Source organism: Chelonoidis abingdonii, chromosome 8, assembly GCF_003597395.2.
Source record: "Chelonoidis abingdonii isolate Lonesome George chromosome 8, CheloAbing_2.0, whole genome shotgun sequence".
Lineage (NCBI taxonomy): Eukaryota > Metazoa > Chordata > Testudines > Testudinidae > Chelonoidis > Chelonoidis abingdonii.
In genome coordinates this window covers 87,999,745-88,013,975 of record NC_133776.1, presented here as the reverse complement: position 1 = coordinate 88,013,975, position 14,231 = coordinate 87,999,745, and the positions used below count along the sequence as shown (strand labels likewise).

At 40.4% G+C, this 14,231-nt stretch overlaps 1 long non-coding RNA gene across 2 annotated transcripts in view; it reads left to right on the top strand.

The window, feature by feature from the left end:
• Positions 1-9,384, top strand: part of LOC116829394 (uncharacterized) — a 46,971-nt gene extending 37,587 nt beyond the window's left edge. For both annotated transcript variants that reach the window (XR_004374727.2, XR_012656439.1), the window contains one exon: positions 9,217-9,384. This is a non-coding gene — a long non-coding RNA (uncharacterized LOC116829394). The remainder of the gene's footprint in view (positions 1-9,216) is intronic.
• The last annotated feature ends 4,847 nt before the right edge of the window (positions 9,385-14,231 follow it).

Here is a 14,231-nt window from a genome sequence, read left to right as displayed (position 1 = left end):
GCCTGAATCAAACTTCACTGAAGCCAACAGAAAGCCTCCCATTGGAGTCCATGGGTATTGGAACAGTACGTCTGTATAAGAGGCAGGCAGGCCATTTGTCCAGTTTTAAGCCAGACAATCCTTTTTTTGTTTGGTGTCCCCCACATCCAGTACTGAGACAAAATCAGATGTGGTTTTGTACAATATTTAGTGATGGACACCATTTTGAAGAGCACATTGCTCCCACCATGCTGGCAGGACCTCATATTAGGCATACACACCAGGTGTATGAGCCCACTCCATTCCTGGAAGTACTGGAATGTCCAGTATTTTCAGAATGCATGAGTGGCCACCCTAATAAGAGAGAAGTCAAACCCAGAAAGAGTACAGCAAATCAAAGAGCAAATGTTGTGGAAATGCCTGATATGAAATCATTGGAATGGGAAATAAATATGGTCAATATTAACCAAAGACTTAGTTGTGGAGTGACTGAAAGTGGGCTGCCTGAGTTTGCTAAAGAGACTGTACATGACATAAGTTGTCAATTCATTTGTCAAAATTTTTCCAACCCAATGGATTGTGATATGCAGTGTTCTTATTGCTCTGTTTGTCCCAGGATATTAGAGAGACAAGTGTGGGTGAGATAATATCTGACATTACACGATATTACCTCACCCACCTTGTTTCTCAGTGAACTGTGAAGCATTTCTTAAGCCTGCCAATGAGTTTATCTATATCTAATTTGTCTACTGACTCTGAGTTTGCTGGTCTTGTGTTAATTTGCTGCAATGTTTCTGAGGGCAGGTCTACACTACAGCCAGGATCGACTCTCTGAGATTGATCCACCATCGGTTGATTTAGGGGGTCTAGTAAAGACGCACCAAATTGACTGCAAATCATTCTCCAGTCAATCCCAGTACTGTACGTCTGATGAGAAGAGTAAGGTAAGTCGATGGGAGATTTTCTCCCATCAACCCCCCGTAGTGTAGACCCCACGGTAACTCTACCTAAGGTACATTGACTCCAGCTATGTTATTCACGTAGCTGGAGTTGTGTAGCGTAGGTCAACTTACCACGGTAGTGTAGACATAGCCTGATATCTGAGCTATGATCAGATTTTTGTTAGTTTTTGCAAGGCAACGTGTTTTTTGCCTTTAAATTATTTAGAAATTAAAGCTGTATTGAAAGATAGACTTTCTCATCTTTCTGCTGCCTCAGACCAAGAGTGCAGCTAACACACTGGTCAATGCATTGTTCCCCATCATACAGATGCATAAAATCATTTTCATAAAGTGGTGGCAGCCACTGGGACTCCAAATCACATTGCATTTTTTTGTATTGCTTAATTGTCTCATTATACATTTGCAAGTCCCCAGTAACTCTGATATCATTTTGTAACAGCTAAGGCATTCTTGTTTTCAGTTTTCTGATGATAAAAATGTCAGTGGGTGACAAGCCATGCTTCATTGGTGCCATTCTGTAATTTAACAGTACTAAATATGGATCAGATTCTGCATCCTTTTACAGTAGCTAATTTATTATTTTGACATAATTTCCCACCAACCCAGTGGATTGGAGATAATGGAGACTAGTGCTTGCATGGCTAAAGTCATAGTTCACTGCAAACTGATAAACCCATGCCCATTAAACTGTGACCCATTGTCAGACATTACTATGTCAGGTATACCATATCAGGTAAAAATAGATTTGATGTGCACAATCACCTGTTTAGCTATAGTATCTTCTAGTAAGGCTATCTCAGGGAATTAAGAATAATAGTCAAGGACAATTCCAGAGTATTTTTTCTAGCCCCTGTGTAAACAAATCTTTACCTACTTTGTTTCAGGGGACCAATTTTTCCTGGGCCACCAACGTAGGTTCTGTTACTTGACTTGACCTATATTTTTGGCATTTGCAACAAATCTTGACAACTTCCTCAATGTCACTGTTCCTCTGGGGCCAGTATAAAATGTCTCTGGCCTTCATTTAGATTTTCCAGTCCCTAAATGACATGCATGTATCCTTTTTAACATTTGTCTGGAACATCTTCGCAATCACCGTCCTAGAGCCTTTAAACAAAATCCCATATAGTACCGAGAGTTTCCCCTAAATTTATAATAGGGGTTGTCCCAGCCGCTCTGTTCTAGTGGCCTTGATTACTTGCTACAAGGTCTCATCCTGAGCAGTAGCTCTGGTAATCACCATCCACATTTTGTCTGAGATCACTTTTGTCACGTTTTGTCAAATTCTGTAAACAGTGTGCCTGCAAACAGTAAATCTCTCAGAGATTTGTATTCAATTTTCAAATTAGACGTGAAATTGAAACAATAATCTTTGTATTTTCAAGGGGTGTTTGCCAACGCCTTTTGGCAATGGCAATAAGTAATATATATGGTCAGTTATAGCTAACACAGGCCTCCCATAAATAAAAATAAAACTTTTTATACCCATAGCCTAATGCCAAATCTTCCTTCTCTATTTCAATATATTGACACTTAGCTTTTGTTAGCACCCATGATGCATAGGCCACAGCAGTATTCCCTCTCTTTTTTTACATCCATGTGCAGCATGAATTTTGTTATATGCAATGATGTGGAGGTGATGTGTGGTGGGGGTGGGGCTGAGAGGTTTGCAGTGTGGGAGGGGGCTCATGGCTAGGGCAGAGGGTTTGGGTGCAAGGGAGTGAGGGCTGGGGATGCAGGTTCTAGGGTGGGGCCAGGGATGAGGGATTTGGGGTATGGGATGGGGCTCAGAGCTGGGGCAGAGGATTGGGGTGCAGGTGGTGAGGGCTTGGGTTGGGGGTGTGGGCTCTGGGGTGGGGCCAGGGACATGGGAGTTGGGGTGCAGGCTGCCCCAGGGTTACAGCAGGGGGAGAGGACTCCCCCAGCTCTCTCTCCCTGCAGCAGGACATGGGCTGGGGGGAGGGGTGCCTCTCCCCACTGCGGCAACTCCGGTGCTAGGGCTGCAGGATAGGTGCCTCTCCCATGGCCATGGTAGGTCCGGGCCGGAGCCAGGTTGGGGCCGGGAAGGGGTGTGTCTCCCCCGGCCATGGCAGGTCTGTGACTGGACTGGTTTGGGTCCGGGGCTAGGGGAGAGGAGTCTCTCCTTGCTGCAGCCCTGAGCACCTGAGCGGTGCTTAATAGGATGCTGTGCAGTTGCATGGCCACACATCTTAGAGGGAACTTAGGCCATGGGTCTCCAGTTTTGACTAAACTGTTATAAGAGGACAAGGCCAATACACTACTTGGAGGCATCTGTGGATAGCTTTAATTTTGTGCTTACTGTCATAGTACCTCAGGACTAGGGCTGCTTTAATTAACACCTTTACTTTCTTTATTAAGATTTGCATTCTATGTCCACTAGATATCTTTGAGCAGCTCTCTCAGGTTGCTGGTTCAGGCAGCTAGATTAGGCACAAATTTCCATATGTTGTTCACCATTCCAAAGAATATGCATACCAATTCCTTGTCTGTTGGGGTAGGCAAGTTGTTGAGGGCTTCAACCATGCTGTGATCTTCCTGTACACCTTGCCTTACTAACATCTTTCCCAAGTATGTCATTTCTATTACACCAAATTTACATTTTTTTTCATTTAGCTTTAGCCCATCATCTCAAAAGCTGCTCAGAGGCTCTTTTACTGTTTTTCCCCAGAACAAAATGTTATCTATGTAAGCCATAATATCCCCTAAACCAACAAAATTTTGTTGTATTTTCCAGTGACACACCTCCGATGACTAAAACAACCCAAATGGCAGTCTGCAGAAACACTATCTCCCAAAAGGGGGGCTGCACAAACATGTCCTTAGTTTTTCTAAGGGCATCTTCCAGAACCCTGCTGATGCATCAAAGGTAGAAAGATATTTGGTGTTAGCCATCTCTCCAAAAATTTCTCCCCTACTAGGTAGTGGTAAATGTTCCCTTTTAACATACTTAATGTTTTGGGGTCTATACATAAGTGAAAGGTTCTATCTTTTTTTTTTCTTTGTAGTGGTCAGTGAATGCTCTTAGTTCTTCTACTCACTCTGTGGTTCCCAGAGCAATGAGCCTACCCAGCTCCTCTTTTAACTTCTACTTTATGGCAAGGGAAACTTTGTTAGAGACCTGACTCACGGGATGGTTGGACTGTTTCAGCTTTATTCTATACAAATACTCTCAGAACTTCCCTATGCCCTGGAAGACTTCCTCAGACTCTTCAATTGTTTTGGGCCCCTGCCCATCCAACGAGCGCACCTTCTTGATGAGACCAAGGGCCTGAAATCTTTAAAACATAATAACAGGTGTTTTTATGCCTGGTACTGTTACAAATTATATCTTTTCTAATTTGTTATTTACTCACATACTGTACTCCCTTAGTGGGAGCTCACTATCTTAAGCCCTCAGTTTTACTCATTTACCTTCTATTGCCTATGGCTTTTCTTTCAGTGGTAATATCACTGTTTCTAGCACCACATTGCTTGTGCACCTGTGTCCAACTTAAAATAAATAATTGTCTTATTTGCTTTCAGTAAGATAGTCCATTCTTCTTGTGCTGCAACATTGTCTATTGCTCCTATGAGGAATTCCTGTGAGCTAGCAGTGCTGTTGTCATGCTCTTTATCCATGTTGCATACACTCTGCTTGTGTGCGTAAAATGATTTTATCATCCATTGCAATTCTTTCATCTTTTTTCATATGCTGAGCATTTAGGGTGACCAGATGTCCCGATTTTATATGGACAGTCCCGATTTTTTGGGCTTTTTCTTATATAGGTACCTATTACCCCCCGCCCCCATCCTGATTTTTCACACTTGCTTTCTGGTCATCCCATGAGCATTAGCTTAGGTTGTTTGCCACAATATACACAGCTCCATGTCCTGTTTTTGGTGGCCAATGACTTTGAGTTTTGCCTCGGGTTTCTTTTCTTGTTGCATTTTGGATTCTTTGTTATGTCCACAGTGTCAGAGCACAATCCACCCTCCATAAACTTCACTCTGGACTGGGTAGCATTTTTGCTTGGCAAATTCTAATTGCTTTGTAAAAGGTTAATTCTGCTCTTCCAGTAATCTGAGTTTTTTGTCCCATATCCTAATCACAATCTTGTCTTTCATTAGGGACATTCAGATAGCCCCTCCAAATTGCAAGGTGGTCTCTTTAGTCTTAGATTAGTCACAAACCCTTTTATCGTTTCACCTTCTTTTTGTACTCAGTTTAAAACCATCTATCTCATGATTCTTTTTTAAGTGGAGTGCAATACTCAAATTTATTTTATACAGTTTCATAGTTAGCCTCCTCTGTCTGACTTAACTAAAAACTGTTAAACATATTAAGTGTTTCAGGACCAGCTATTGTCAGAAATAAAGCTACCTTCTGATTGTTTTTCCTTTTTGCTGGCACCCAGTGCTTGCAGATACAAATGGAAGCACTTTTTAAACCTCAGGTTGTTTCCACTTTTCCAGGGAGTTTCAGCTCTAATGAGGCTTGATCTGCTCCATTCTTCCATGCATGATATTTTCTTAGTTTGTTTTACTCTTGGTTCCATGTAGTGTTAAGTAATCATTCAGAGTCAAGGAGTCTAACATAGGTCTTCTATCAGTGTCTCAGCTGTAACTCACTGGCATTGCATAACATGAGCCTCTGCATAACATAACAACCAGTTCCAACTAGTTATTGCCAAAGCTTCTTAAAGGCACGGTTCCCCGCACTGTCCAGGCTGTAATTCCTTTGTGGGTAAACAGAGGACTTCAATCTTTAAAGCTGTTAATTCAGCACTTTTCACAAACACTAAATTAACTTCTTTAAATGACAGAACTCTTAACCCTCCCCACTGCTGCCAACTGTTCCACTTTCCCAGGCTGCTATTGTGATCACCTTAAGCCATCTTGGATCAAACCATTCTTTGTATAACCCCATCACCTTCAGCTGTGTTACCTGGATGTAACTGAGAGCAAAATTTCACCTAAAGTAATTGTCACTTTTCCCTGTGCTTTGTAACTGTAAGGCTATCAATCCCACTCTGACCTGATTTTATTGAACAATGAGCCATTGCAATTTATGAGAATTAAAAGTACCAAAACCATGAAAACTAAAGGAACAGAAAATGCAGGAACTAAAGATATGTCTACAGTTGGAGCTGGAAGATATAAATTCCAGCTCGAGGAGACTTAGCCACACCAGCTCTGATTGAGCTGCTGCACTAAAAACAGAGTGTAGCTGCCATGACACAACCAGTGGGAGGGGTTAGTCACCTGGAGCACATACCCATTCAAGGCACTAGGCATCCGGTTGAGGCAGTTAGCCCCTCCCAGTGCTCATGCTGCTGTGATACGCTAGTTTTAGCTCACTAGCTCAATCACAGCTTGTGCGGGTATATTTCCTCATGCTGGGAATTGCATCCCCAGTTCAAAGTGTTGACATACCCTAAACTATATGTGTTCATTTCAAGTGTGTAGCTGGGAATTTTTGTGCAATTCTTCACTTTAGTCATTTTTCTTACATTGAGCCTGTAGGTCAAAGTACTTTCTTTTGAAACAACATAGAATTTTAGAAATTTGTCAGTCATTTTAAAAGAAATTGTGTTCATTCTCCTGGAGCAGATCACAAATATTTGTTAGTCATTATGATTATTGATGAGAAATTTGTCCTACTGCACTTTATCCTGTGTCATTTATAACTTATTCATATTTTTCTCTACCACTAAGACATCAGTCTCAATTTTATGGTTGGCCTTCTCATTACTGGTTTGCTTTTAACTAAGTCGCCAATAAATGCACAGGTATCTGTGCCCCCAGTCCATTCTGTGAACATTTGGATGCAGAAAGGAGGAGTGTCACCTTTGCAACATATTCCCTCCCTTAGAAGACAGGCTATCTGTGAGATTCTGACTTCCAGAGCTGTGAGGTGATAGGTGGAGGAGATCTCTTTCAGATTATCACCCTCAGCTCCACAGGGGAAGCTGGCACAAGTTGATGCAAACAGAGTAATAAAAGGATAATAAAATAAGTTTACTTTCATGAAGAACTTCAGTTGATGTTATTTTTATCTTTGTTAAACATGAAATATTAAAAGCAACTACAGTAGGTGATTCTGGCATTTGAGATTCAGATGCTCAGCAGTAAAAGAGTCAGAAGATGGAAATAAAATGGGCCACAACTTTGGCATCACGATGGTCCTGATTCAGGACCATACTTTATCAAGTATGTAATTTTAAGAGTGAAAGGAAGTCAATGGGATTCTTTGTGGATGCAGCAATCTGCCTGCACATGTCTCTTTGCAAGAACAATGCATTAAACTGTAAGCTTGATGAGATAGGGATCCTGTCTTCCTTTAGATTTGTACAGTAATACCTATAATAAATAATTCATAATAATATTTCAAAATGAAACAAATGAATAGCAGTTTGTGTTAATTTAAACAGTATTTAAGACCAAAGTGAAGGTTTAAGGCTTAAGACAAACCTTTCATTAGATCCTAATTTTAAAATGGCCTATGAATAGTTCCATTATTACTTCCAACATAAAAATACCACTAAATATTTTTATCATTAAATGAGTAAAATGATTTGTGATCCCAGAAACAAAATATGAGAAGATCTGACAAGAGCTGAATCACTGAATTCACTGCAAGGCTTCAGAAAAAGCCCTGAGTTTTATTTCAATACTCAGTTGCCTCTGTGTTTCAGAAAAGGATATCAAAATAGAGGAGATAATCCATGGAGATTTGCAGGCTGGTAATCAGCCAGCTCTAGCATTTACACAACTGAGTATAAATAAATGAACAATATCAGCAGTCAGTAGCTAGCCAGCCCATGGTGATGCTACACAACTAGAGTACAGAAGCATGACATAGAGAAAAATAAAAAATCCGAGAAGCTGTCAGGCTAATCAGTCGACAAGCTCTTTTCTGTATCTCTCAACATCTTTTTAACAGTTTCCTTAATCATGAATGCACAGATAGTGAGATGTAGGAAAGGGTGCATCCCATTCTTCTACTGGGATATCACTGACCTGCTCACACAGAGCAGTTTTCTTTACCAGATAGCCTATTGGAGCTGCTCTTTTACCTTCTCAAAGGTATGTGTTTAGGAAGCTGAAAGTCCTGAGTTCAAATCCAGGTAATTTCGTTTGAGACTTTGTGTCGAATCCTCAGCTCACGTAAATTGGCATAGCTCCACTAAAGTCATTTTAAGTCAATAGAGCTATGCTCATTTATACCATCTGAAGATCTGGGCCAATTCATGCACACACATGGAAAATCAATTGTGGGGGGAGGACCCCCTACAAAATGTAACATCTGTCTACCAGTATTCTCCCAACTGTGGATCATATTCTGTATTTTGAAGTATCATTATACTTTTCTGAATCATGCTAGGCAATATATCATGTCACTAATAATATCAATATATGATATTTTCTATTGTCTGGAAAACATCTTAACAATTTTTTATCCTGTTGTCTTTACAACCATACTCCTCTGAGTGTGTTACCTTGTGCGGTGCCTCAGCCCTAATGCTCATCTGCGTATCTCTTTACTTAACATAACCTCAGCTTAATATATCAACGTCATGCTTGTCTGATCTGAAAGTTGCATTTAAATTAATCTGGATTAAAAAATTGCAAAAATGCATGTCTCTGGTAACTGTTCAAGTGTGTCACTAAATACAAATAGTTATTGGGGAAAGTTCCTACTGTACAGGAATTTGTGTCACAAGACCATCTATGCAACACTAATTTTGAGTCAGGGTGCTGCACTTCCCACATGCTGAATGGGAGGAGGAGGAGGAGAAGGAGAAGAAGAAGAAGAAGAAATAAAAAAGGGAATCCTTCAGATTCATTACCGATGGGTGTTTCCAACAGATTGGGTTTAAGGTGGGTTGACAGAATGTCTCAAGCTATTGTTGTCATATACTTCACGTGTTTTGGAATGGATGACAAAGTTAAATTTTATCCTGGGAGCAGGACTAACCAGCATTCTGCTTCTTACCAGTATCATCCATCAGCTTGATGTGTGCTCATAAAAAAAAAAAAAAGTCAAAAGACTAAATACATGGCAATTCTTTTCAGTCTGCTGCCAGCTGTTAAGTGTAGCAGCATGTGTGTGTGGGGGGGAGAGGGTGATTTTGAGGGGGTGGGAAGAACAGGTTACACTATTTCCCTTTAACACATCTGCATTGTAAACAGATCCTAGTTCTGCATACTAATTTCAGCAGTCAGCCAATGTCAACACTGACATTTTCAATCTCTTTCTTTTATGTCACATTAGTGGAAAGTGACCTGTTGTGTTTGTGAAAGCTCTGGAATCCCACAGGAGAAGGATCACTCAACACCATGGCAATCTGCCAAGTACAACTTGTTCTGAAACACAGTGGCTCTGAGAAGATGCATTATCATCTGAAACACAATGTCATCATAGTGGGAGGTAGGATACTATTGATTATCTGAGTTGTTACTGAACAGCATACCATCCAGAGGACAGCACACTTCTCCTGCCAGGCTCTTCCTCTTTTCCTCTTCTTTCTCACTTGCATCTCATACTCTTCTCTGGGACAGCCACCACAAATTTCAAGCCTAGCACCTGTTTCTGAATGGTGCTGAGCTCCTTAGATTTCTGTTGTTCCATGGGAATTGAGGGCACTCAGCATCTCTAAAATACAGTCAGCGCCTTAAACTGCTAAATTGCTCAACAGTCACATTTTGTGTTCCAATGTCATATTGATGTGGGCCCAGAAATGAAAATGTAAATAGTCCTCATCAAATTTTTAATGTTGTTTCTGTTGTTTGTCCTTTTTCTACTGTCTGTGCTGGGAAGGCCAGAAACTGATACCATCTGGTACCCCACATATAATTCTGATAGTAAACCAGTCACATTAACCAGTTAAAAAAGTAAAAGTGGCTAGGCTAATAGGACAAGAAACCAGCCTCTAGGTTTATGGTATGATATTATATTCCGGTAAAGCTTTTGCTACATAATAAACAGGAAACAATTAAGTCTTATATTTCTCTTGATAATTATGGATGGATAAAATTTAAATCTAGATCCATACTTCAGACCCCCTAAGTTGGAGACAGGGCAGCATTTGGTCCATGGTTCAGTCCTGTCCATTATAGAGATAGGGACTAACTACTAAATTCAGATCCAGGGTTAAATATCAACATTCCCTCACAAAGCTCCAGGGGTTTCTCATCCGAGGCCTGGGTTTGGTCCATCTCTAGTGGCAATTTTATGATTTAATATATTTGCATGGATTATCAAAGGTCTGGTGATGTGGAAACTAGACTTTCTCTTCAAAAGCTTTTTTCCAAACCCTTCAAGGTTTGATTTTTAAACTTTCATTTCAATTATCTGCCAGGACAACAAGGTTAGTTCTACAGAGAGGAAGGCTAGAGTAGGAAGGTGATTATGTAAACAAGCCACCTTGTTTACTCCCTGTGGGTCTTCAAGTCGTATCTAATTACTGTTTTGCTGACACACACAAATATTTTTCTGCTGTTAGAGGCAATGCAGAGCTAGTGGAGTTATGAAAGAGCAAGCTGGTTTCTGTTCTCATTCATACTTTAGCAATATGTTAACTAAGTTCTGACTGCAGAATCTTTATTAGTGGTGCAACTGATAGGTGAACAGGACACTAGCAATCAGAAATCAGGTTTTGATTTATAAACTTTTTGTAGCTATTACTAGGACCTTGACCCTGCTTCTATTTATGTCAATGGTAAAACTCCCATTGATCTCTGTGCATAGATGCTAACAATGTAGAGGCAGTTTTGTATCTATAACCTTACTGAAAGGAACTTCTTGCCAATTCATTTAATTTATCATTATACCGCTACCTTGATATAACGCCACCCGATATAACACAAATTCGGATATAACACGATAAAGCAGCGCTCCAGGGGGGGTGGGCTGCGCACTCCGGTGGATCAAAGCAAGTTCAATATAACACGGTTTCACCTAGAACACGATAAGATTTTTTGGCTCCCAAGGACAACGTTATATCAAGGTAGAGGTGTATATGGTAAAAATGAGAAAGTAAGCAAATTTTCAGTGATAGCGTGCTGTGACACTTTTGTATTCTTATGTCTGATTTTGTAATCAAGTAGTTTTTAAATGAGGTGGAACTTGGAATATGCAAGACAAATCAGACTCCTGAAAGGGGTATAATAGTCTTGAAAGGTTGAGAGCCACTGGTACAGACCAATGGTTAGCTATAGACTAGAGCGCTGGAACCACTGATATTAAGTTATTAAGATAGTCGTCTTGAATTTTAAAAAGTACCCATCTACATACAAGCAGGGCAATCTCAAGTAGGAGTAAAGAGGTTATTTTTCCTCTACATTTGGCACTGGTGTGACCACTGCTGGAATATTGTGTTCAGTTCTGGTACAATTAAAAATGGATGTTGATAAATTAGAGAGGGTTCAAAGAAGAGCCGTGTGAATTATTAAAAGATTGGAAAATGTGCTTTATAGTGACAGACTCAAAGAGATCAATCTATTTAGTTTAACATAGAGAAGGTTAAGGGGTGACTTGATTATAGTCTGTAAGTATCTACATGGGGAACAAATATTTAAGAATGGGTTCTTCAATCTAGCAGAGAAAGGTATAACATGATCCAGTGGCTGGAAGTTGAATCTAGACAAATTCAAATTGGAAATAAGGCATAATTTTTTAACAATGAGAGTAACCATTGGACAGTTTACCAAGGATGTTGATGGATTCTTTGTCACTGACAATTTTTAAATTGAGATTGGATGTTTTTCTAAAAGATGCAGAGAATCCTGTGGCACCTTATAGACTAACAGACGTTTTGGAGCGTGAGCTTTCGTGGGTGAATACCCACTTCGTCAGACGCAGGTAGTGGAAATTTCCAGGGGCAGGTACCTATATAGTGCTAGCAAACAAGACAGAGATAACGAGTTTAAGGCTGTCCAACACGGGAAGGCAAAGGTTCAAATCAGACGGATGGGTGGAGGCCCGGTCTTCTAGCAGTAGAGGTGTGAAACCAAGGGAGGAGAAAACTGGTTCTGTAATTGGCAAGCCATTCACGTCTTTGTTTAGCCCAGAGCTGATGGTGTCAAATTTGCAGATGAACTGTTATTTGTGCAAGTTATTCTCATGAGGTTGATGATTTCCATCACTACGGCTAATTGCAGTGCCTTGCATGGTGTCAAGTATCAGAGGGGTAGCCGTGTTAGTCTGGATCTGTAGAAGCAGCAGAAAGAATCCTGTGGCACCTTATAGACTAACAGACGTTTGGAGCGTGAGCTTTCGTGGGTGAATTGACACCATCAGCTGCTGGACTAAACAGAAGACATGTGAATGGCTTGCCAATTACAGAACCAGTTTCTCCTCCCTTGGTTTTCTCACCTCTACTGCTAGAACAGGGCCTCACCCTCCCTGATTGAACTAACCTCGTTATCGCTAACTTGCTTGCTAGCATATATATATCTGCCCCTGGAAATTTCCACTACCTGCGTCTGATGAAGTGGGTATTCACCCACGAAAGCTCACGCTCCAAAACGTCTGTTAGTCTATAAGGTGCCACACGATTCTCTGCTGCTTCTACAGATCCAGACTAACACGGCTACCCCTCTGATACTTTCTAAAAGATGTACTCTAGGAGTTATTTTGGGGAGATTCTATGGCTTGTGTTGTACAGATCAGACTAGATGATCACAGTGGTCCTTGATGAGTACAGTTTGGTCAGGAAAGCCAGCTCCACTGGTTGCAGAATGACAAATAAGAGTTTTTTGGCCTCAGATTTGTTGGACATCACTTATAGGTCTGATTGAAAGCTCACGGAACTCCATGATTACATTAAATTAGATTTGGCCTTTAATTCATACTTGTAACAGAAGCCAGGTCATGAGCCAGAGTTTTGTATTAAAATACCTTTGTATTTTTCATTCTTATGATGTTTCAAGACTAAAAATATTTAAGCCAGTAACAACAATGAGTTGAAGCTGGTAATCTTTAACTAATATTGGCATTGTGGTCATGCTGCTACTGCATGCAGTGTCTGTATGACATTACACTACTATATGAATTTGACACATTCTCTGCTGGAGAGAGCTTTTGGAAATGAACTTGTCCTGGTAAGAGGAAAACAAGTGTGAGTGCAAAAGAGAAAATCAGGATAATTGTTTTAATGATCAAGATAATCGCTACATCCTGATCTGAGTTTTAAATATTTACACAACATTGGCACGTACTTTATAAATCCAGGTAATTTTCCCTGTTGGGAACTTATAAAATACTACAAGAGGAACATTATTATATCCTCTTTTAAAAAGGGTCAAGCAGCAGAGCTGCTGCAAGAAAAATAGTCAAAGGCTGCAGAATGACAGAGATAGTTATTTATATTCAGTACATGAAGTACAATAAGAAAGCCAACATACAGTACAGGATGAAATGGTCAAAAAGTTATACTTATATTCCTTTTGACCTATTGTGCAGGTCATATAGGGCAGATCACAGCCTCCAGGGCCAAAGCCTTTGAAGGTTGTTTCATACGGCTCTTTGTAAACAGGTTGATCTTTGATTTTTTTCAGTGGGCCTGTGGCTATATATCACTTGTTAAAATCTACAGCAAAGACACTGTATCATCTGAGACTGTAAAGTTTGATCTCAGAGGGGGCTTTAACATGGTGACCTAATGTGCCCTCCTGAAAATTGAAAGTGGTGAACACCTGTCATAATACTGCTGTCTCTCGTACAGAGGCTTTTCAGGCTAAAATGACTCTGCGCCCAGTCTTGCAGCCTTACTTACATGAGCAATCCTATTGATATACTTGGGCCTGCTTGCTTGAGTAAAGCTTGCAGGATTAATAATGAACAAAAGCAAATGAAACTAAATTAAAGAAATCATCTGCAAACACTTGGAAGGTGGTAAGGTGATAGGGAATAGCCAGCATGGATTTGTAAAGAACAAATCGTGTCAAACCAATCTGATCGCTTTCTTTGATAGGATAACGAGTCTTGTGGATAAGGGAGAAGTGGTGGATGTGTATACCTAGACTTTAGAAGGCATTTGATATGCTCTCGCATGATATCCTTATGATAAATAGGCAAATACAATTTAGATGGGGCTACTATAAGGTGGGTGCATAACTGGCTGGGATAACTGTACTCAGAGAGTAGTTATTAAGGCTCCCAATCCTGCTGGAAAGGTTAACAAGTGGGGGTTCCGCAGGGTCTGTTTTGGGACCAGCTTTGTTCAATATCTTCATCACACGACTTAGATGTTAGCATAGAAAGTACGCTTATTAAGTTTGCAGATG